The 23,214-nt window shown below is 39.3% G+C and overlaps 1 long non-coding RNA gene across 1 annotated transcript in view; it reads left to right on the top strand.

Annotated features, from left to right (window-relative positions):
• The window catches only part of LOC139319973 (uncharacterized), an 89,010-nt gene extending 67,313 nt beyond the window's left edge, over positions 1 to 21,697 (top strand). Inside the window, exons 3-4 of the long non-coding RNA XR_011600659.1 lie at positions 16,351 to 16,418; positions 21,528 to 21,697. This is a non-coding gene — a long non-coding RNA (uncharacterized lncRNA). The remainder of the gene's footprint in view (positions 1 to 16,350; positions 16,419 to 21,527) is intronic.
• Positions 21,698 to 23,214: the final 1,517 nt, after the last annotated feature.

The raw sequence follows: 23,214 nt of genomic DNA, 5'->3' as shown, positions 1-23,214 counted from the left end.
TTGTCATAAAGAAACTCTTAGCAAAGATCACAGTTGCTTTTGTTGTTAGACCAATGGTTGCAGGCAATTAAGACAAAGACGGCAAGTGATCCATGGGTCACAGGTTGTTGACCCCTGTCCTAGGGTCTGATGAATTTGATTATGACAGAACTAGTTTTTAGTCTGCTACCTACATTAGGTTCCCAAATCTGAAAACTCTGTCTAATATAAAACATAGAATGGGTGTAATGTTCATTCCAAAATGTCTGAGAAATATCACCCTTAGGTATATATTAAACAGGATTTAGAGACAGGATACAGTCTGTGCTATCTCTTGCAAGAAGATCAACAGAAAGTTTGAAAGAATGATAACAAGCTTTCGATTTTTTGCTCTTTTTTTCTGCCAGGAGTTGATAGATCTGTTGTAGACCAGCTCTCAGAGGGAGAGTTCTGCTAGGGGTCAAAGTGAGCTCATCTGCCGGTCATATTATTGGTGTCATCTCCAAAAGGTCATTGAAATAAGTGCTCATGATCTTTGCAAATAAGAGTAAGCAAGCAAATAAGCAAGAATAAAAGTAAGCAGGCAAAATTGTCTCTATGTGTGATGGTGCGGGGAATTGTAGTGGAGACAACTACAAATTATTCTGTATATTTTGTCTTGAGTGTATATTTTTAGCATTTGAGTTCCTAGTATTTTGGAGTTAACCACAGTGACAGTTTCACATCATAACTCAGACAAGCTAAGATATTCATATTTGTAGTAAGAAAAGTCCCTCCCAACAACCTTCTAGACTTGAGAGATAGCGGTCATATAAAAACAGCTTATCCTTGGGATCAGATGGAGAATTGTCTGGACTTAATAAATTAATTACTTTCTACATATGGGAGGGGAGGAGTTTGAAACCTTTGACTCACTCAAACATCTCAGTCGCATAACATTTGAAAGTTGGCAGCTTAATTTTACTACCTGATTGTTACTGTGTTACTGCTTTATATTTGCAGCTGCTGTTGGTGTTAATTAACTGTAATTTATTTGGTATGATGTCAGTTTTGTAATGGTCCTCGAAATGTTATCGAGTATATTTAAGCTTATCTGAAACAGAGTCATTACTTCAAGTCAAATAACATAACTTTTTGTTGGATCCAACTTCAATTTATGTGTACACGAAACACCCACTATCATACCTACATTGGAGCATATCTATCACTTTGGGGCAGTAATCATTTTTCTACTTCTTCAATCATAATGGCTTGCTCCAAAGATACCTGTCAATTGTTACTACTCTCTGCTTTGGAGAGGAGCAGCACAGAGAATTTTCTGTTAAAATTTTTCTCCTTCACCCTTACCAAATCCAGTTTCCTGGGCAATGGAATTAGTTTTAAGCTAGTAAGTCTGTGTGCAGACATGTCTTTTCTGTCTCTAAAAAAGAAGATATTTGTTATGCTTTTCTGCAACAGGAGATACTCAACTGTGTCTTTTATTTTTGTCATTTTTTTATTCTATAACACCCCTTCCCCAAAACCTAAAAAATTGGGGAAATTGATTTCATGAAAACTGTTTTTAATACTCACCTGAAAAGGGTCTACATAGGGGGGAAAGCATAACCATTTCTTAATCAACATACAAGCTTACTTTCAATCTCTAAACAAAATTTGATTTTTGAAAAGATAATCTTTTCTAGATTATCTGAGGGTTTATTTTATGTTTGGCAGGAAAATCCTGATGCACATAATAATACAGAGAGAGAAAGAGACAGAATATGATTTAAAGCTCTGGCAGCTTTCCACAAATGTAGGGCTAAGCGCCAGCCCAGATTACCCACTGCCAAAAAGCTTTCTACTACCTTTCTTAGTCCTCAGATCTGACATTTCAGGATAGGGAGAATCTAAAACAAGCTTTGTTGGATTTGGTAATTCCTGGCTCACTGGGTAACTTTCAGACTCAAACAAAAGTCCCTTGAGTTCAGTGAGATTGACTTGCCAACCCAGTGATTTGGGGAGCAAATGTGCAAAATGATGCGCCCACAGTTCCAAGATGGGGTGGCAAGGCTCCACACGTGCATTAGGTCCCTACATTGTATCAGAAGAGGAGGAAAAAACCTTCAGAAAGTCACTCTGGTTAATCATTCCTATTAAATACAGAAGAAAGAGTTTGCACATTGAAATTAAAAAGGGTTTTATTTTAATCAGCCAAACAGGAGTTCAGCCAGAAGTGTCATGCTCAAGAGGACTTGTATGATGTCATTGAGCTAACAAAGAAAAAAAAAAAGGAAAATTAATGGCAGAGAGTATAACATGTAAAATGTTGTTGGGGATTTTATCACACTTCTTGTAAACTGAATTGATGGTAGGGAAAAGGCCGCACATTTTAGCTTGTGAATATTTTTCTCTGTCTCTCCCAAAGAAAGATTTTGGATTGTTATATACTGTTAAGGCTTACCTGAGACAAATAAATAATATTTTCATAGTTGTAATGCAGAACCACAGTGTTAATAGAATTGGAAAAGATCTCAGAGTCCTTCTAGTCCAATCCTCTGCTCAGCATATGATCAGCTAACCACACTTTTTGTTGTTATTGCTAATACTGTAATAGTTATTAGATCATGTGATAAACTGGTTGGAGTGTCAGATTCAGAATCTATGCTTGAATCCCATTTTAGATACAAAGTCACCTTGTATGTTTATTTCTTAGCACAATCTTCCTCACAGGTTTGTTGTGGGAAAGAAGAGGCTGAAGAATCAATATATGTTATAGCTTAATCATCTTCAAAAAGATAGAATGTAAATCAATAATGTATAGCAACAAAGGCAAAGATTAACATTAACTGATTTTGAATTTTCTGTGGTTTTCCTCTCACTTCTCCCATTTCTTGGATCATTTAATTCATATATCACTCATCTACAAAGTCATTCCATCAGCCTCACCTTTGTGACAGATAACAATAGATTGTGGGAGTTGTAACTCAAATCTTCTGAAAGATGCCAAATTGCAATTTGCTAGTTCAAACATGCTAAATAACCAAATATCTCCGTAGCACTACTGATTCTTACTGTAATTCTGAGTTATTTACACAGGACTGATTCTTATTGTAATTCTGAGTTATTATTTACACAGGACTGATTCTTATTGTAATTTTGAGTTATTATTAACACAGTTTTATGTGTTAAGAAATACTTTTAGGCAATTAATACTTGCCTGTGCCAAAGCTGATTTAAAAAGTAAGCATAAAAAGTTGTCCATCAATACTTACTCTGGTGTAGTTGAGCAGGTCTCCAGATTATCCGAGCATTCTAGTCTCAAAGTCTATATTTTATTTTATATTTTCATATACAGTTTTCATTCAGAGGTGAAACTTGGCCTATTCCATTTTACGTAAATGCTCTCCTTTTTTTGTTGCTGAATTTTGTTTTTCTTGGAAGTTGAGATATAGCCATTGTACTCCACTTTCTGTGCATAAACTCATGATGCTGTCAGAGGTTTTACATTAACTTTCTCAGCAGTTAAGAGTATTCAACATCCTATCTTTGCACCTCAGCCACTTTAATCCTCAAGAAAGGATTGCCAATACTGAGAGATTTCAAAATCTGCCACATGCATTTAATTTAGGATTATTCACATGTACTCCCTCCTCCAGATTAATCTGCTATTGAAGGTAAATTGGCAAATGAAAATGTTATAACTAATTCTGATACTTTTTTTCCAAGTACCTAAAAGTTTATAAAAAATTACATTTTATATAATAGTACTACAAAACCAAATTTAATTTATATTCATTATATTCATTTTGGATTGACCTGTTTTCTGTATGATATCCATCAGGACTTGGACCAATTTTATTTAACTTTTGTTCTTCTAATTGGTAACTAAACAATTTAAATCTCTGTCATTGTGATCCTGTCCCTTCTGCATCAGCGTGCTGGGCAAAGAAGATGGGTAACAGTAACAGAAAAGAGAGAAAAGAGATTGAGCTGTCCACTTATCACTTTAGCTTCACCATTCATCATCATGTATGTCCTGTTGGTTGGAATCTCTGTGTAGTACTTGAGACGAGAGTTTTCTGCAAGTAAATAGGTGAATGATAAGGTTTCCTTATCATATTAGAAAATGCCGTGCAATCCTGGAACAATTGTGCATGTCTAAGAGACCTAGTAGACTAGACCCTGTGCATATACTCTAACTCCCCCAGTTTGTCACCATCCAGATAGTTGGCTGGAATGAAGGGGATTTTCATCCCAACACATATGGAAGATGTCAGTTTCAGGATGTCTAGGATAGATCCTTTATAAAACATCATGTCAACTTGTTCCAAGCAAACAAAAGAATTGTAATCTAAAGACTTAATATTTTTCACCCTATCAACATTTGATATGTATTTAAGATTCCCCTCATCAAGTTTTTACTGCTAGTTTTATTTTTGTTTCTTGACAGTTTTGCTATTTCTAAGGTGTTTATTATTTGACTTTATGCTGAAGTTTCTATTCTGTTTTTAAACTAATCTGTTGCGAAGTTTCCTTGAGGGCTTTTAAATTCAAAAGATGGTAGATTCATCTTTAACATTAAGTAAAAAAAAAGTAAATATTGGCATGCCTACGATAAAAAAAAATAGATTATTCAGCAGGCGAGAAAGGGAGGTATGGACTGTGTGACTATAGGGCTCAATGGCTACACTGTCATGTGTTTGGAATTCCTATGTTTTTCTCTTCCCCTTTCATTTGCTTGTTGTGGCTTGAGATAAACATAAAAATGAGAGAGGGAAGGAGAGAAATAAAATGTTTTAATAATAACTTAAGCCTCTCTGCTGGATCTGGAGCTGCTTTTCCTAATTAACTTTGCTGAAATGGTAAGATGGATATCGCCCAGCTAGAGAATGGTGGCTTAGGGGTCCTACCAGAGCCCTAGTCTGCATTTCAACTATGGTATGGAAGTTCACTTATTCAAATAAAGTTTATCAAGCAGCAAGGTTGCTCCTATGTATGTTTTAATTTGGATGTTTTTAGAGTTTTATTGTTTTTATTGTTTTAAAATGTTTTTAATTTTAACTGTAATATATCTTTTGAATTGCAAGCTGCCCAGAGTCATTGACTGAGATGGATGGTCATAGAAAATGAATGAAGGAATAAAGGAAGGAATGGTATAGTATTTCCTGCCTGGGGTTAGACTAGAAGACCTCCAAGGTCCCTTCCAACTCTGTTATTCTGAACGAATGAATCAATAAAGGCAAGTGCTGCTGCTGCTGCTGCTTCTTGCCAATTCCCTAGACCTGACAACGGTCACACTTAGTCAAATAGTTGAAATTGGTCATGCACTTCTACTATATCAATACAATAGCAATAGCACTTCTATACTGCTTCACAGTGTTTTACAGTCCTCTCTAAGCAGTTTACAGGATCAGCATATTGCCTCCAAAAATCTGGGTCCTTATTTTACAAACCTTGGAAAGATGGGAGGCTGAGTCAATCTTCAACCGGCCAGGAACAAACTGCTGCAATACTGCATTCTAACCACTGCTCCATCACGGTCATCCTATGGTCATCATTCACTTTTCTTCCCTTTTCTCTCCACCCCATGTTAGAAAGAAACAGGGTGGATTTGATTTAAATCGAGTTGATTTAAATCACAATTTAAATCATGATTTAAATCACTAATAAAAAGGCTTGATTTAAATCAACTCGATTTAAATCATAATTTTTAAAGAGCAACTGTCATCTCTGCTACTCCTTTGACCCACTGTTGACTCACCGATAGTCCCAGTGTTGCAGAATATACAGCCTCATGCTACATAACTAAGCTCCATTTCATGCTGAATAAACTAAATTATTTATGTATCTTAAATAGAAAACTATCTTATGATAGATTTTTACCCCAAAAGTTTTTTATTAAAATAAATTCGATAAAAATCAAAAAAATCCAATTTAAATCAAACAAATTCAATTTAAATCAAAAAAATCTGATTTTTTTGATTTTTTTTAAAAAATCATTGATTTTTATCCACCCTGGAAAGAAAGAGTCTTTGCTGATTTCTTTTTTATATAAAACAACGAAATGGTGACTGAAAATGACAAGAGTGCATGATTCATGCTCCCTCCCTTTTGTCTTCATTTCATGAATTTTCTAACATTCAGTAGAGGGAAGTGAGGTCAAGAGGGCAGAATTTCAAGCACATTTGTCAAGGAAGGAAGAAAAAATTGAACCAGCCCATAGGGAAAAAAGAACCTTTACTGTGTCCTGAGTGTATCTCAGAAATTGACATTTTACAGCAAACATAAGATGGAGCAATATTTGCCCAGCCAAAAGGCCCCAGTTTCACAGCTGCAGGTGGTGAGGTTGGGGGAGAATTAATATTTGCTAGGATTAAGGCCACTCTGGTTCTCTTTGTGACTGGCAACCACAATTCTTGTAATTCTTGTAATTCAGAATTCTGCTCAGAACAGCATATTCAGATGCTGCAATTCTGAGAATGACACTCTCCAGGAAAAAGTTTGCTGCTGCACTGAACCAGCCAAGGGTAAATCTGAGGCATGTTTTGCTCTCCCAATTACTGAGCCAGAGAACTTACAACTCTGCTTTAAGTCTTGATCTCCAGAGAGTGGAGATGGCTTGCTTGAGATGACTTAGGAATTAAAACTAAAATCAGAACACAGCTTACAAGTGTGGCAGGGGCAGGGGAGGAGGGAGACATAACTATCAGAAAAAATAGTGGTTGGTCTAAATCAGCAGGAGTTCGCTGCTGGGGGTTCGCAGGGGTTCGGGAGAACCTCTGTGCAGTTCAGAGAACCTCCAGATCCCACTCCTGGCTGGCCCTGCCCCACTTCTCCCAGGAGTCCTCATGTGGCCCATTTTGGATACAGGTAAATGCAGGGCATGCACGGAGCCTTGGGGAGGGCGAAAAAACCGGCCTACCTGAAGTTCAGGAAGGCCGGAATCCGGCCTGTTTCTGGCTTCCAGAGGGCCTCCGGAGCCTGGAAAGGCCGTTTTCGCCCTCCTGGAGGCTCGAAAAAAGCCTCCAGAGCCCAGAGAGGGCAAAAACGCCCATCTGCCCTGGTGCAGGAGGCTGACTAGGCCACGTCCACCATGGCCACGCCCACCCAGCAACCGGGCAGAGAACCCCTTGCTAAAATTTTTGAAGTCCATCCCTGTAAATCAATGCTTCTCAAAGTTAGCAACTTTAACTTGTGTGGACTTCAGTTCACAAAATTCAGAATTTAGTTGAAATCTACACATCTTAAATTTGCCAATTCTAAGAAACATTAGTCTAAATCTTACTGGTGATCACCATGTAAGTAGCTGCTGCAGGAAGGAAGAGTGGAAGACCTTTTCCCAATGGCTCGAGTCTGATTTTTATTCAGCTCTCATCTCCTTTACCCCCTCCGATGCCTGCTATACATGTTAGAAAATTTATTGTGGTGTCATTTTTATGATTTAGGTATGTGATCAAATGCTTGCCAAACATAGGGCAGTGATTCTTCTCCTTTTGCCCATTCAGTGCAAATGCAGTATATTTAATGATATTTCTAGCTTGGCCTAAAAGAAAGAAGCCTCCTATTCAAAAATGCCAATAAAGAAACTAGAGGAAGGGGAACAGCCAAACCAGGTAGGAAAGAACAGAGCAGTATGATGAGGACATCCAGCAGCTGCATCTTTTCTCAGATGCATCAAATTTTGGAAGACATGTAGTATTTGAAAATTTGGAACTTTACATCTGTGCCTCTTGTGTGAATTATAACCAGTTAATTTATGAGAAGAGGGGTTCCAAGGGGGGAAGGTTATGAATTATGGACTGAGAATCTACCTCTTCCCTCCCCCTGATTCCCACCTCCTCCAAGTGCTGCACGAGATCCAAGGCTATCTGTTCTATTTCCATGCTTGGCCCTTTTTGTCGCTCGTGTCCTTTTAATTACACTGTTGGCAAAAGCCTTTCTTTCCACAGGTCTGCATGGGTGAATAGGTGTGTTTGTGTAGCTGTCAACCATGGGAATGCTTCATGTAGCCTACAGAGCCATTTGTAGTCTCCCCCCACAGCACATTTTATAATCACTGTTAGCCACGAAGGAGCCCTACTCTGCCAGGCTAGCAGCCAGCCATCAGATGTGCTCCCTCATTAAAAGGCAGGAATGTGGTTTGCTTTACTCTGCTGGTTGTTTGCACGCTTATGTATTTGTGTGTGCAAGATTTCCTTTGCACTCGCTGTTCTTTTGCCACAGTTCAGGTTCCAGGCAGAGCCAGTGACTGAAAGCTGTTGTCGCATTGTCCACAGCAGCTACAGTTGATTAGTTTGGGTTTAGACTAGAAGACACGATACATTTCCTTTCTTTTATTTAGCATGCTATTTGTTCCATTGATAGATTGATCTGCCCGTGGTTTTGACCTATAGGCTATTTCTAATAGGCTGTTATTGACTCCCCTAATATCCTAATCCTCGAGGCAATCCAACAGCCTTGTAATATGACAGAGGGAAAAGGTGATGAAAGGTAAAAGATATGTTTTGGTTGCTAGAGATCGAGGAGGGAGGCTGAGTTTTAAGCAACAAAACCTTTGGTGATGGGGTTGTGGTTTGGAGTGGCTGAAGGCCAGAGGAAGGCCAAAACTGGCTATTGCCTTTCTCTTATCTTCCTCCAGCTTCAGAGGCAATGAGGCTGTGAATACCTGCCACAGAACCACAATGGTGGGGGTCTAACCTTCAGGCCCTCTTTATGGACTTTTGCAAATGCATAGAACTGTGGCTGCTGAAGAAATGGGATGCTGCTGAGCATTTGGTCTGGTCCACAGGGCTCGTTTTAAGCTTTTTTCTTCTCCCCAAAGTAAGCTAGCTTAAAAATTCTGCTTACTTCTGATAAATTTGGTGGCGAATGTCCTGCTACATCAACACAATCTTGATTTTTATCCTGTTCTCAAAGCACACGACTAGTTTTGCTGCTGTACCTTGTGCCGAGCAATGCTTTTAAATGATAGGGAGAGGAGATTTTGAATTCAGAATAAGAAAGTCTTCTGCTCACACCCCATAGAGGAAATCGGCTTCACCAATAAATACGGGTATGCCTTTCTGCCACCAAAACCATGGGAGTGGATCTAGTCAAGATCACTATATGGTATGAGCATATTCTCTCTCCTTTCTGTTCCTCTCCCTCCCTCCCTCCCTCTCCAGTGTATGTGTGCGAATGTGTGATCAAATTTATGACCTGATAAATCGGCTGCCCGTTTACAGAACATAGTTCTGGTTTGACGTGCTTTAAATGGAAAATTCAATTCAGACATACAGAGAATAGTCTTTTAGATAAGCCGTTGCATGGCATCTCAGACATAAAAAAGATTTTTTATTACTGTCCTGCAGTTCTGGAATGACCTTCCGGACTCTTCTGTTGATTCAGTAGGCATTAGTTAGACCCATGGAGATTTGTCTCCTCTGGTCATCTGAGCTGGGTATTAACTGCATTAACAATTGGAGATCCTCTGAGTAGGAACCATACCATGTTTATGTTCCATATATCACTTGACTTTTGGTTAGAACTGTGTTTATGAACAGGTAATATATCCAAAGTATAGATTTGGGTGGATTTGGGACATTTTTATCTATTATATCGATGTTATTCAGTTATTAGGGATGTTACACAGATTCTATTATTAGAAATTTACATTTCAATTATTAGAAATGTAGAAAGCTGGATAGTGATAATAGTAAGATGATTTGCCCCAGGCAATAGAATTTATATATTATCCTTTGTATACTTAAGTATGTATTGCTTTTAATTGCACATGGTCTGAATGTATGTAACTTGCAGCTTTTCCCAATCTGATACCATACAGATGTGTTGAATTACATTTGGAGATTCACCATGTTCAGGAAAGACTATACTATTTATTTAAAGATTAAATATGCATACTAACCCTGCTCTGGAGGTGAGGGTGAGCTGATTGTGCACAATAACATCTCTTCTTTGCCTCTTTTGGCACTTGGAGGAAAAAGATCAGCTTGCATCTGTTATCTGCAACATCTGAGTATCAGTAATTTACATTTGTCCTCCAAGTCTCCTTAAGTAAGATCAGAGATACATAAACTAAGGCACTAGGCCTTATATAAAAGCTTTGGATGCAAGTCCTCCCCCGCATAGTGACTTCCATTTTAAATATTCATTCTTCAGTAATCAGTGTATGGAAGGGAACATGGGTGGGCATGGAGAGTAAAGTTTATTTCCATTCTACATGGATAGGTATTTGGGGGTCTTATCTCCCCATAGACAAAGATATAGACAATTAAATGTGGCAAATATATCAGAAGAACCTAAACCTCATGCTGGAAGACTTTAGAATTTTAGTTACTTTAAAGCAGTGCTTCTCAACCTTGACAACTTTAAGGGTAGACTTCAACTCCCAGAATTCCACAGCCATCATGCTTGGCTGGGGAATTATGGAAGTCGAAGTCTATACATCTTAAAAGTTGCCAAGGCTGAGAAGCATAGAGTGTCCTATTTGGATGCTTAAGTGTGAAATTATCCCATTTGGCACAGGATGGACACTTTCTGCTGAGTGAGAAAAAATGGCTAAAGCTCTGCAAGCTGGAACTCTGAAGAGAATACTCAGATCTATATAAGCTGAATAAACTTTGCAATCTCTTCCTCAAAATCCCCCACCCCACCCCCCTCAACCACAGGCTACACTCTTGATATGAACCATGTGTTTCAAATATTGAAAACAATACAGATCACGTCTGTATCAACAAGAAGAATGTTGCTTTATACTACTTCAATTACTGCAAAAGGGAAGCAGTTCCAAAACTGGCAGAGCACTTTTTAAATGCAGAAATAAACTAGGTGTCACCTGGCAGGTGGCCAAAGCAATGACTGGTTAACATCATTGGTGTGTGTTTGCATTATCCTAATCTGACCTGTTTTACAACATTTGTGGAGCTTAGCAGTGCCTTGTGCTTGGAGCAGCCTGTGCTATCCTGGCCTCCGTGTTATCTCAATGAGTTGCTGTGTACTGACAGAGGCTCTGGTCCAAAATGTAGCATGTGGAGAACCAGAGCTTTGAAGAACGAATGCTGTCTGGTTTGTACAGTAGAAGCACAGCGGGCAATGAGGACCAAGGAAGTCATTGATCCAATTGGCCTGATGGGAATGTCATTCACATTGATGATCCCTAAAGAGTTCTACATGGACAGAAAAAGCTGGGGGGGGGGGTGACTTTAGCTTGAATTATTCAAGCTCACCATTATGGAGAGGAGTTTTGGGGAGGTGGGAGAAGGGTAAAATAATTCTAAGGAAATTTAGCTGTTTATTGTTGCTCCTCCTCCTCCTCCTCCTCCTCCTCCTCCTCCTCCTCCTCCTCCTCCTCCTCCTCCTCCTCCTGCTTTTTTGGCTTCTGCTTCTGTTTCTTTTACTGCTTCTGCGGCTTCGGCTTCTTTTTCTGCTTTTTCTGCTTCTACTTCTGAGACTTCTGCTTCTGCTTTTTCTGTTTCTGCTTCTTTTGCTTCTGTGGCTTCTTTGGCTTCTGCTTCTGCTTGTTTTGCTTTTTCTACTTCTGCTTTTTCTGCTTCTGTTTTTTTTTTTTTTGCTTCTGTTTTTTCTGCTTCTTTTGTTTCTTCTGCTTCTGCTTCTGCTTCTTTTACTTCTGCTTCTGTGGCTTCTGTGGCTTCTGCTTCTCCTTCTTTTGCTTCTGCTTTTTCTGCTTCTTTTACTTCTGTGGCTTCTGCGGCTTCTGCTTGTTTTACTTTTTCTGCTTCTGCTTCTTTTGCTTCTGCTTGTTTTACTTCTTCTGCGGCTTCTGCTTCTGCTTTTTCTGCTTCTCCTTTGGCTTCTGCTTTTTCTGCTTTTGTTTCTTCTGCTTCTGCTTCTTTTACTTCTTCTGCAGCTTCTACTTCTACTTCTTTTGCTTCTGCTTTTTCTGCTTCTGCTTCTTTTAGTTCTGTGGCTTCTGCGGCTTCTGCTTGTTTTGCTTTTTCTGCTTCTGCTTCTTTTGCTTCTGCTTCTTTTACTTCTTCTGCGGCTTCTGCTTCTGCTTTTTCTGCTTCTTCTTTTGCTTCTGCTTTTTCTGCTTCTGCTTCCTTTGCTTTTTGTGCTTCTGCTTCTTTTGCTTCTGCTTTTTCTGCTTTTGCTGCTGCTGTTGCTTCTGCTGCTGCTGCTTTTTCTGCTTCTTTTGCTTCTGCTGCTTTTTCTTATGGCTTATTCTGTGGCTCCTCCTCCTCCCCCCCTTTAACAGGAGCCTGGTGTGTAAAAATAGAACTGAGTTAAACTTTCTCCATCTACATTTTCCATATCCAAGTATAAAAAAATTCATCTTCTGAGGCAGAGAACTGTTGAAGGTGCACACGGGGAAGGGAGGAAAGAAATCTAACATTAGCACATCAGAATATTTCAAGTTTGGGGGAGTTAGGGTTAAGGTTTGTGAACACTCTGATAGAGTCTAAGAGAGTTGTTTGCTTTATATAGTTCTCTCTTTGGTTCAATTGCTCTTTAATTTTGCTGCCTTTGCTTGTTGTATGTTAAATATATATCCTCCCATGACTTTGGTTAAGTTGTTTGCTTGCTGTGGCAGACTAGCAACATACAGTGCGGATATAGATGGAAGGTATGACTGTAGATTATGGAGCCATTGTAATTATCATCTGGCAACAGGGGAAATGCCAGCATTTGCAGAGTTAAACCAACAATCTGCTGTAAGTGAGAATGTGTTCAGAATGCCAGTGGTCACGGGACATTTAAAACCTGCCCTTCGTCTTGACCTAAATCCATTTATGTAAATATTCAACTTGTAAACCGAAGGCAATAATGCTGTAAAACTGAGAGTCAAGGCAATAAATTGTGAAGGAGAGGATTGTGCAAAAATCTAGTTTTCTGACTATTCCTTCCCTGTAAAATCTACTTGGGTCAAAAGAAAGCTCATTTCTCCAGAAATGTAGTAATCCATTAGGTACTTCTTGACAGCTTTTTAGCACTGCCAATCAGAAGAACTGTAGGGGCATCGGCTTTTCATGGGAAAAAATAAAAGATGGCACGATGATCAGGAAAAAACAAGATAGCCACAGGTGTTGCAAGATAAAGATATTCACATAGGCATATAGGCATACAGTTCTGCATGTAATTCTATGAACGTGCACAGAAACTCCCTTATTTCCAAGGAATCATGCTAAGAATTAAAATATTAGGCCTTTGGCTTGGCATCATTCATTTGAACCATTGTGAAATTAGTTTCAAAAATGAGGGTATGCATTAATTAGTTTATTTTGCATTGATCCAGCTTGTATTCCTAAAGGGATGCTAAATGCAAAAATACAATACAGACTGGCTGAACAGCAAGTTAGGTCTCTCTGTCCACTCGTATATATTCTGATCTAGACATGTTTTAGTTTAGCTCATCAGCAAAGAGATAGTGAAAGGAGTTCTACTGGCAAGATTTTAAATTAAAGAGCTGAATTAGTAATAATGAAGAAGCCCACACCAGTGCATCTTTTTCTTTCCTCTTTATTTCTTTGCCCAGAAAATACAACAAATACAAAACAATCACTTCTGTGACCTCATTGTGCCAATTGATTTCCTGTCTTCTGCCATACTTCATTGGTTGCAAGAGACAAGCCTGATGAAATGAGCAGAACAATGCTGACACAACATTCACTTAAAACCGTGAGATAACACATTGATGATGTCATGTCATGCCATAACATCAAGATGTGGAGAGGGCAAAGAAATCTTATTCTGCCCCAGACTAATATGAAAAGCAACTGATGTCTTACAAGGAACATGTATGAACCATCCAAAACATTTTGTGGCATTGCATCTTGATTACTTTACTGAGAATTGGTCACATACATACAGATGGAAGTTGAATTCTAGTAATATGAGTGCAGAACCAAGACCTAGAATCTGGTCACTATTTAGGAAACAATGCCCATCATGTCTTGAATGGCAGATGAGGGCTGTAAGACTTGGAGACTCCAGTTTGCCACTTGCTAATCATTATTTGCACTCTGTTCAGCCATATTTGGAGAAAACCTCCCCCAGCTGAAATCTATGGCAAAACTCCAGTTAAGTCACCCATTAAGTCTAGACAACAAGATTGAGATCTCTTCTACAAATAAAGTATGAGCAGCCACTAATGAAAGCATTTACTTCTAACAAAGGCAGCACAAAGCGCAACAGTGAATGGCATTGGGATTCTGCAAGCAGCAACAGCAGACGCTCCACAGAGATTTGTGGGGGAGAAAGGCTGCCATAGTTATTAGAGTGGTTAGTGGAATGGAACAGGAAACATGAGGAGGTTATGACATCACCATCTCAACTTGACATGCATCATCTATCAGGGATGGCTTAAGGATAATGAAATAAATCATAGCCTGATGCAATGAGATGGACAAGATGACCCTACTGCTGCTTCCTTTCAGCAGTAACAAGTCTACATCTAGAAAAGAGTAGCTGTGTCTATCAGACGTGTAGAAATCTGGTGAGCTACAGTTCATCGGTTCTGAGGGCACTGTTCTCACGGGTACACAGTTACTTAGTGCCTTGAGACAATAAGATTGCTATCAATCCTTTTTGACCTACTTTTCCAATTTTTACATTTTTAAAGTGTCTTTCAGATTTTCCTCTTCCCTCACCTATTTTTTGAAATGATTCTCTGCAGAAACATCTAGGAGAAATATCTATGGCAAATCTATACAATGGATTCAGACAGTAACTATCAGGAATAAGGACAGTGGTTTCAGAATCTGTGCTTCTTGTGATAAACACAAGTTTTGTCTCCTGCTACCAAATCCAACTAAACAGGTTTGGCAGGTTTTTTTGAAACAACACAAAAACTCACAGAACCTCCTTCACCCAGAAGGAAAGAGAGACACTTTTTTTTTAAAAAAAGGTGCTTATTTCCCAACTAGCTCCCACTTCCAGGGGTGAAAACTAGTCTTGATTCCAAGCAAAAGTGCTCTTAGTTCTGTAATTGTATGTTGTTGGGAATTATTTGAACTTAACTGCAATATTTCTTCTAAAAGCAAAATAAAACTATACAATCAAACAAATATTACTGAGTGGAAAAGATACCAAAATTAATTCTGTAAGAAAAGGAAATAATATACACTCTCTGCTTGCATCTGGAAAAAAAAATTCCAAATCTAATGAAACTTGTCATTCACTATTGTTTTCTGCTGGTTCACTTATTAAAAAGAGACTTTATGATTTAATAAAACAGGTGAAGATACGCAGCAGGGTGTAGTGGGAAATGAAAAATCTGCTATGGTTATGTCAGACCTCCTTAAAGGGTTTGTTGGATGGCAATTTAATTTATTGTCTCTGATAGCACAATTTTAATACCCCTGCTTCATGTGGCGAATTTGTATTTTTCAGTGCCAAGTTCTCTATCTCAAGACAGAACATTATATTAACCCATAGTTTTGGCAGAGGATGATCTGAGACAGTGAAGGGGGAAGCAGCATCTTAAACCCATGTAACAGTGGGGGCTTCCTCACAAACAGCCATGAAGTTCATAATTTGGGGACAGAATATAGAAAACTCTTTGTTGAAAAACATTTCAAGCTGCTTCTCCTCAACAAGGTACCCCACAGATATGTTGAGTGACAACCTGCTTTTTACTCTTAGCATATATAGCCAAAGGAGATTATGGGAGTTATCATACGTACCTTAAGATTACCAGGTCCAGGAAAGTCATTAATCCAAGCAGGCTGCTTAAGCATATTTCATAAGCTACTTAAAAAGAATGTAAAACTGCAGAAAATTGGAAGCAAGAACCAGGATCTTTCAAGACAAGCAAAATAATAGTTTTTCAGCTATCCTTTGAAACTAAATACAGTCTCCCTTGATTTGGGCTAAACACCTAGCGATGACATGGACATAATCATGGTGTTTTCTTGACAACAGTTTAGAAATGAATTGCTATTGCCTTTTAATGGGATATTTTTCAGTTTCCCAGTTTAGCATGCTGTCCTGAAATTTCCTGGTGTCTTTCAAGTAATCAAGTCCAAATCTGGTTTTTAAAAATCAACTGAAGTTAGTTAGATGCCCTAAAACCCTTCTTCTAGTCTTGGGGGTCTTGTGCTACCTTTAGGGCTATCTCCTCTACTAGAATCAATCTGCTCAAACCTGATCTGTAGATGCCCATCCCGAGACAAATTAAGGGATCTTAAAATGGAAATGGCCTTCTCACTGATAGCTCCCTCACTCTGGAACAACTCAACCCTGAAGGTAAACTTTCCTCCATCCTTTTATCTTTTAGGCAAAAGGTGAAGGTCTTCCTCTTTGTGGGCTTTTGGGGGAGTGAGAATGATGTTTTAATGTCACTTTAGTTGCCTGAGTTTTATGAAAGACCACAGCATTTTTTAAAGGCAATTTTTAGTATTTTGGATTTAATTGATTTTTAATGCACTGTTACAGGCTATTCCATCCAGGAGCATCTAAGGGAGGAATGGAATGAAGGGGAAAGGCAGAATGATGAAACCAGTGTAAGTCCACTATGGTACTACTCCCTCTCATTGTGTAAAAAAGCCAACACAGTCCTAGACTTCATTAACAGGGATAGAATCAAGATCACATGAAGTGTTAATACCACTTTATAATGCTTTGATAAGACCACACTTGGAATATTGTATCCAGTTTTGGTCACCACAATATAAAAAAAGATATTGAGTCTCTAGAAAGAATGCAGAGAAGAGCAACAAAGATGATTAGGGGACTGGAGGCTAAAACATAGGAAGAATGGTTGCAGGAACTGGGTATGTCTATTTTAATGAAAAGAAGGACTAGGGGAGACATGATAGCAGTGTTCCAATATCTCAGGGGTTACCACAAAGAAGAGGGAGTCAAACTATTCTCCAAAGCATCTGAAGGTAGAACAAGAAGCAACAGTGGAAACTAATCAAGGAGAAAAGCAACTTGGAACTAAGGAGAAATTTCCTGACAGTTAGAACAATTAATCAGTGGAGCAACTTGCCTCCATAAGTTGTGAATGCTCTAGTCTAGTCAAAAGAAGGGCTAGGATAGCAGTGTTCCAATATCTGAGGGGCTGCTATAAAGAAGAAAAGGTCAACCTATTCTCCAAAGCACTGGAAGGCAGGACAAGAAGTAATAGGTGGAAACTAATCAAGGAGAGAACCAACCAAAGAACTAATGACAAATTTCCTGACAGTTAGAACTATTAATCAGTGGAACAATTTGCCTCCAGAAGTTGTGGATGGTCCAACACTGGAGTTTTTAAAAATAAGTTGGACATCTATTGATCTGAAATGGTATAGAGATTCCTGTGAGCAGAAGACCTCCAAGGTCCTTTCCAACTCTGTTATCCTGTAATTCTGTACATGCATTTGGGATATCACACACAAGTTCTTTAAGGGTGGAGCTTGTGATACAACACATAGGTCTGCTTATGAAATTTTGATGAAAGCAGAAAAGCTTCCTTAGACACCCAGGCATTTTTTTCAGCACCATGGCAGCTGCTCCACTCAGTGCCTGTTACATTAATTCTATGAGCTTTCTTCAGTTGTACAGATATATATCTGTAAATATATATAACTATATATAACTATAACTATCCATGATAGTTCCACTCTTTATCGTTAAATAATACAATAATCTACATCTAATCCATATGGAACATCTGAGATATTTACAGACCCTAACATAATGGAGAGATTTTATTAAGGAATTTTTAGTGTTAAAATTGTTTTTGCCCACATCCTTCAGGATCTTTTTGATTGAGCAAAGTTGTCGCTCACTAGGAATTCAGTAGACTAAGGAGTTAAGTCTTGGCAAAAAGTTGCTGAAACATCTTGAGTTTGTTTGATGCTAATCTGGAAATGCTGAGATTTTCCTAATTCTCAACAAATTTTGGTCCCCCTCAACAACATATGTGGTAAAATGTTACAGCCATGTGTAGAAAAGAAGTTTTAGCAGGCTTATTTTTTCCATAGCTAAGCCCATTGTTATCCTCCAAATTGTAATCTTATCATGTATACAAGCTGTTCCATATAAATAGCTCCATGTATATTTTCAGTAGTTTCAGCTGAAACCCGTTAAGAGCAGATGTGCCTACGGTTTCCTGGCAAGGCCTCCTCTGAAAAGTATTTTTCCGTTAGCAACATTCCCCCCCCCCCCCCCCCCCCCGTCCCATTCCAACCCTTTTCCTTTCTGTTCTGGGAAGGAGTGGGAGAGAAGAAAGGAGGGAAAGAGTTTCATTCATCATTAGAATGATTCTTAAATGTTTTTGAAGCTGGTTTGATTTATGACATTTGAGTTGTGGCCTTTAAGAACTTTGAGTGCTTCGCAAAAGATACCCAGAAATTTGCTAGGGAGGCATTTTCTTCACCTTTCCCTTTCATGTTGCAGTCTCAGTAGTCAAGGCCGAAAGAGATTTCATGCAAAGGAGATCATTGATCAGATTTGCAACTTGAAGATTTGGTTCTTTTTTTTTCTTTTCTTTTTTTTTTTGAGGCAGAATTGTTCTCCTTTTCTCCCCTCACCTACACCTTTCTGCTGGATCTGTTGAATCCAGCAGAGTAAATCAGCCACATTTCACATACCTTGATTAGCTACAGTTTGTATTTAATTTTATTGCACAAGGCAGAGACTTGCCTTGTGTGAATGATTCCTAGTTTTCCTTCCTTTTAAATTCCTAGTTTTCCTTCCTTTTTTGCCCTGCATCTTTGCAGATTAGTTAATGGATTAGGACCAGGGGTGAAATCTAAAAATTTTCCCTTCCAGTTGTGTGGGCGTGGCTTAATTGGTGACCGGGTGGGCGTGGCTTGATGGTCAGGTGACCGGGTGGGCGTGGCCAATAATAATAAATAATAAAAATAATAAAGTATACAAAACAATAAGAGTACCAAAAACCAACTTTCACACTTTACACACACACACACAACACAACACAACACAACACAACACAACTGACTCACACACATTGTAAATGCAGCTGCACTTCACCCAAAATGTCCCCTGCAACAAGCAGGAACCTCACACAGCCACAAAAAGCTCAAAAACCAACTTTCACACTTTTTCCACACAAAATGCCACATACAGCTTTATGAGATTTTGTGTGTTTGTGTAGTTAGAGTGAAACACTACAGAAACACACCAAATCTCAGAAAGCTGTACAAATATTTTATTTTATTATTTTATTTATATTTTTAGATAAAAGCAGCTAAATTTAAAACTTCCTTAACTTTAAATTGCTATGTCTAAAAAAAAAAAAAAAAACCTCCTAAAAAAATCCCAATTATTTTTTTTAAAGCTCTCAGTTACTTACCAAATTGAAGGCACAAGGCAGGCAGGCAGGGAGATTGAGCTGCTCACCGATTGCATTGATTGCAGGCAGGCAGATTTGAGTTGCTAGTGGATGCAATGGATTGCAGCAGCCAAAGCAAGGCAGGAAAAACGAGCGAGCCCAAAAGAAGCAACAAGTGGGCAAGTGGGGACTGGGCGATTGGGTGGGCATGGGTGGGGGGTGGGGGCAGGAATTTTTGCTACCGGTTCTCTGAACTACCCACCACCATCCCTAACGGATCGCCTGATCTGGTCCAAACCGGGAGCCTTTCACCCCTGATTAGGACACAGAAACTATTAAGACAGGAAGGAACTTATACCACAAATACCCAAGTTTGTGTTCCAAATCAAACCATGATTTCAAACTGGCTTGCTATCATAATCAAGCTAACGTTTGTTTAATTACATGATCACACTATGCTATGCTGAAAAGACAAATTAATAGATTTTAGCACAGTATATGAATTTAGTCAATGTCAATATAAAGCTGACACTCTTTCTTCACTCTAAGTCTGTGATTGCTAACCTTTTTGCTGTCGCGTCCCAAAAGCAGGGGGAGCATGGGGGGGTCACACATGCATGCCCACATTCATAATTCAATGCGCCCCACCCCCCACGCATGCGCGCGTGACCCTCCAACCTTCCCCCGCTTTTGGCATGTGATGGCACGGTGAGTCCGGTAGACCTGTTTTTCACCCTCCCCAGGCTCCAGAGGCTTTCTTGGAGCCTGGGGAGGGTGAAAACTGCCTGCCCCACCCCCCTGGAGGCCCCCTGGAGGCTGGAAACAGCCCATTTCCTGACTTCCGGTGGGCCTGAAAGACCCGAAAATCAGCTGGCTAGCGCACGCATGTGCGCAGGAGCTGAGCTAGGGCAACGCTTGCGTGCCCACAGATATAGCTCTGCGTGCCACCTATGGCACGCGTGTCATAGGTTCGCCATCACGGCTCTAAGTTAAGGAATTTTCACTGTCTTAGAGTTAACTCTGTAACATGGTTTATAAACCTAATTGACAAAACAGAGCAAGATTTTAAACCCCTCTTTTCTCTAAAAAGAATGCTCTAGGTATCAAAGCTTATAGCAACAGTTCTGGATTGATCTCCTATTCTTACAACCTATAACAGTTAGAGAGAGGCGGCATTTCATGTTAGAAGTGTGACTCCAGTGTAGCTGACTTCTTAGGGAAATAGATATAAGCAGAGAGTTAAGGACGTAGTCTTTGTGCTTTGCTTTCCCTTTGCTTTTGTCTATGAGATTGTTAGGCTATAAGAGCCGTGGTGGTGCAGTGGTTAGAATGCAGTACTGCAGGCTACTTCTACTGACTGCTGCTGGACCTAGGTTGTTGTAAACCATTTAGAGAGGGATGTAAAGCACAGTGAAGCAGTATATAAGTCTAAGTGCTATTGCTATCTCTGGCTCTTCTTTCTTTGCTACTTAGAAAGGCCTGCACCCATGAACATACAGACACATGGAGTCTTTTGCTTGCTACTATCCTCATGATAGGATTTAGCTTACTAGGCACTAGGCTTGGCTTTTTTCTCTATGTATATATAAATCTATGTAGATATAAACAAAAGCTAGGAATGGCGCAAAGAGCCATAGAAAGGTACGTGCTCAGCATTACAAGACCTGCACATGCATTAGAGAACAAATGAAAGTATACGAAATCATCAAAAGAGTAAAAGAATTGAAATGGAAACAGGCTGGTCACATAGCAAGAAGAACTGATGGCAGGTGGACCAAGGCAATTATAGAATAGATCCCACTTGATAAAAAGCTTCCATGAAAGAGACCTAAAACAAGAGGGATCAATGACATCAGCAAGTATTAACGGCCCAACTGCGAAAAGAAAGCTCAGGACCATATTAGTTGGAAACATGCATAAGAGGCCTTCATCCTGCCGTGGATAGACAATGGCTAAAATGATATAAATCTACTTCATTAATTCTTAGATGATTCCTATTTCCATGAACACTCTTTCTTCTCTCTCTCTCTCTCTCTCAAATGCACAGCAAAATAGCTGAGAATTTTTACAAGTAGAATTCCATTTTTGATGAGGGCACCATCAAATGGGGAAAATGGTGATAAAGTTACCTGTGCAAAACAGATATGATGTAGCTTGTTCTTGGGAAGCACACTTGATTGAACAATTAGGTTGTTGTATTTAGTAAGCAAACTGGCTGTTAGTAAACTCTTAAAAATGTGGGTTTTTTTCTGTTAAATTACAGTGGTACAGATCAATGACATTTAGATTTATAAATATTTTTTGATTAGAACGTTTCTTTTCTTATTTCCAGATTTCCCAGATGACACACAGCTCTATTTCCTTCTCTTGCATCATGCAGCCTCTAAAGTATATGCTTTCACCTAGAACAAGCAACTCCTTTTTTTCACTGCTTGAGAACAGATGATATTTCAAAAGAGGTACTTCCCTATGTCTAAAAATATAATAAAATGTGCAAAGATACGTATGAGTGCAGTAATGTGGGGAACATAACAGAGGTGCTTTTCCTTGTTCAAAAAACGCAGATGGTGTGTCAGTCAGCAATGAACCTGGGTCTAATTGCTCCCAAGGAAATGGTGATCCTATTACTAATGGTACAGTTTCAGTTGTGTTCTAATATAATAGAATGAGATCACATAGTACATTATATGTGCTCTATGTCTTTGAATAGTTGGTACCATGAGATTTTACTTCAACTCTACGTTCATACTTTGGAAAGTTATATAATTACACTTCATTATTCAGTTGACAACTTTTTTAGTCTGATTCAAGTTTTTAGAAGAGTACTTTCTGTTTTTCAGCTATAAGTTGGCACTAACTAGTAGATGCTTGTGCTTAATGGTATGGGTGATATGGAAGGTAATGTAGCATTCATGGACTTTTCTTGAATATTTTATGTTAAGAAAAACTAATCACAGAGATTGTTATCTAAGCATTAAATCAACAGTTCTTGCTAACACGGGGAATGGATTATCTAAGCGATATACTATATACTCATGATCACTTAGCATGGATTAGCTCTTATTAGCATACCATAATCTTAAAGCTAGATTGCTCTTTTGTACTTGTTTTTTTAAGTCATTGAAAAATATCAAGAGTTGGATAATAGTACCAATGCGGAGAAGTAAAATGCTGGTGGCAGCAAGAAATGGAGCAGGGTAATGAAGTGTTCTATTTCCTCTTCACAAATTTATTAAATCAACTATCATGTTCTGGTCCAATAGAATCTCACCCATTTGGTAAAGTGGGATAACTGGAGGAGGGGTAAAACTGCTGCATTTTTGTTGTTTTACTGCTTTATTTAAGGTATACTATAATGTACCCTATTTAAAAGAAAATTATGCAGTTTAGGAATTAGATTTTGTTATGTTTATCCTTCAAGACTGCTTCTTGTCAATTATAAAAGCTATGTTGCTTATGTTTAAAGCCACTGGCTCAGCTTGGCAATGTGCCCATTGTCCTTTGCCCTTGACTCTCAAGCTAAAGTATGATGGTTTGGGGATGTCATCAGCACGGTGGATGGGAGGGGCAGATATGGCGGGAGCAGAGGACCTCATCTTGTGCCGGGGGTGCGCACTCGCTACTTGAGAGCGATTGCACGCCCCGGTCCTCAAGGCTCCCCTCGGATACTAGGTGGCTCAGATACTCAGGACCTGGGCCTCCGGCTGATGCTGTGCAACGCCAGGTCCGTGGTAAATAAGGGCCCCCTCATTTACGATCTTATTCAAGAGGGGGGAGCGGACCTGGCGGGTATTACGGAGACCTGGTTGGGCCCGGAGGGAGGGGTCCCTCTGGTTGAGATGTGTCCACCAGGCTTCAGAGCATTCCATCAGCCGAGGGCCCAGGGGAGGGGCGGGGGGGTGGCGGTTATTATTAACGAAGGTCTGGGTCCGAGGGAGACCACTGTGCCACAGATTGCCGGGTGTGAGTCCCTCTTTGTGAGATGGGGTCATGGGGTTCAGATGGGCTTGCTGCTTACG

Source organism: Pituophis catenifer, unplaced genomic scaffold (genome assembly GCF_029215685.1).
Source record: "Pituophis catenifer annectens isolate HBS135680 unplaced genomic scaffold, rPitCat1.0.hap2 SCAF_1, whole genome shotgun sequence".
In the NCBI taxonomy this organism is placed as follows: Eukaryota; Metazoa; Chordata; class Lepidosauria; order Squamata; family Colubridae; genus Pituophis; species Pituophis catenifer.
This window is presented reverse-complemented; position numbering and strand designations above follow the sequence as displayed.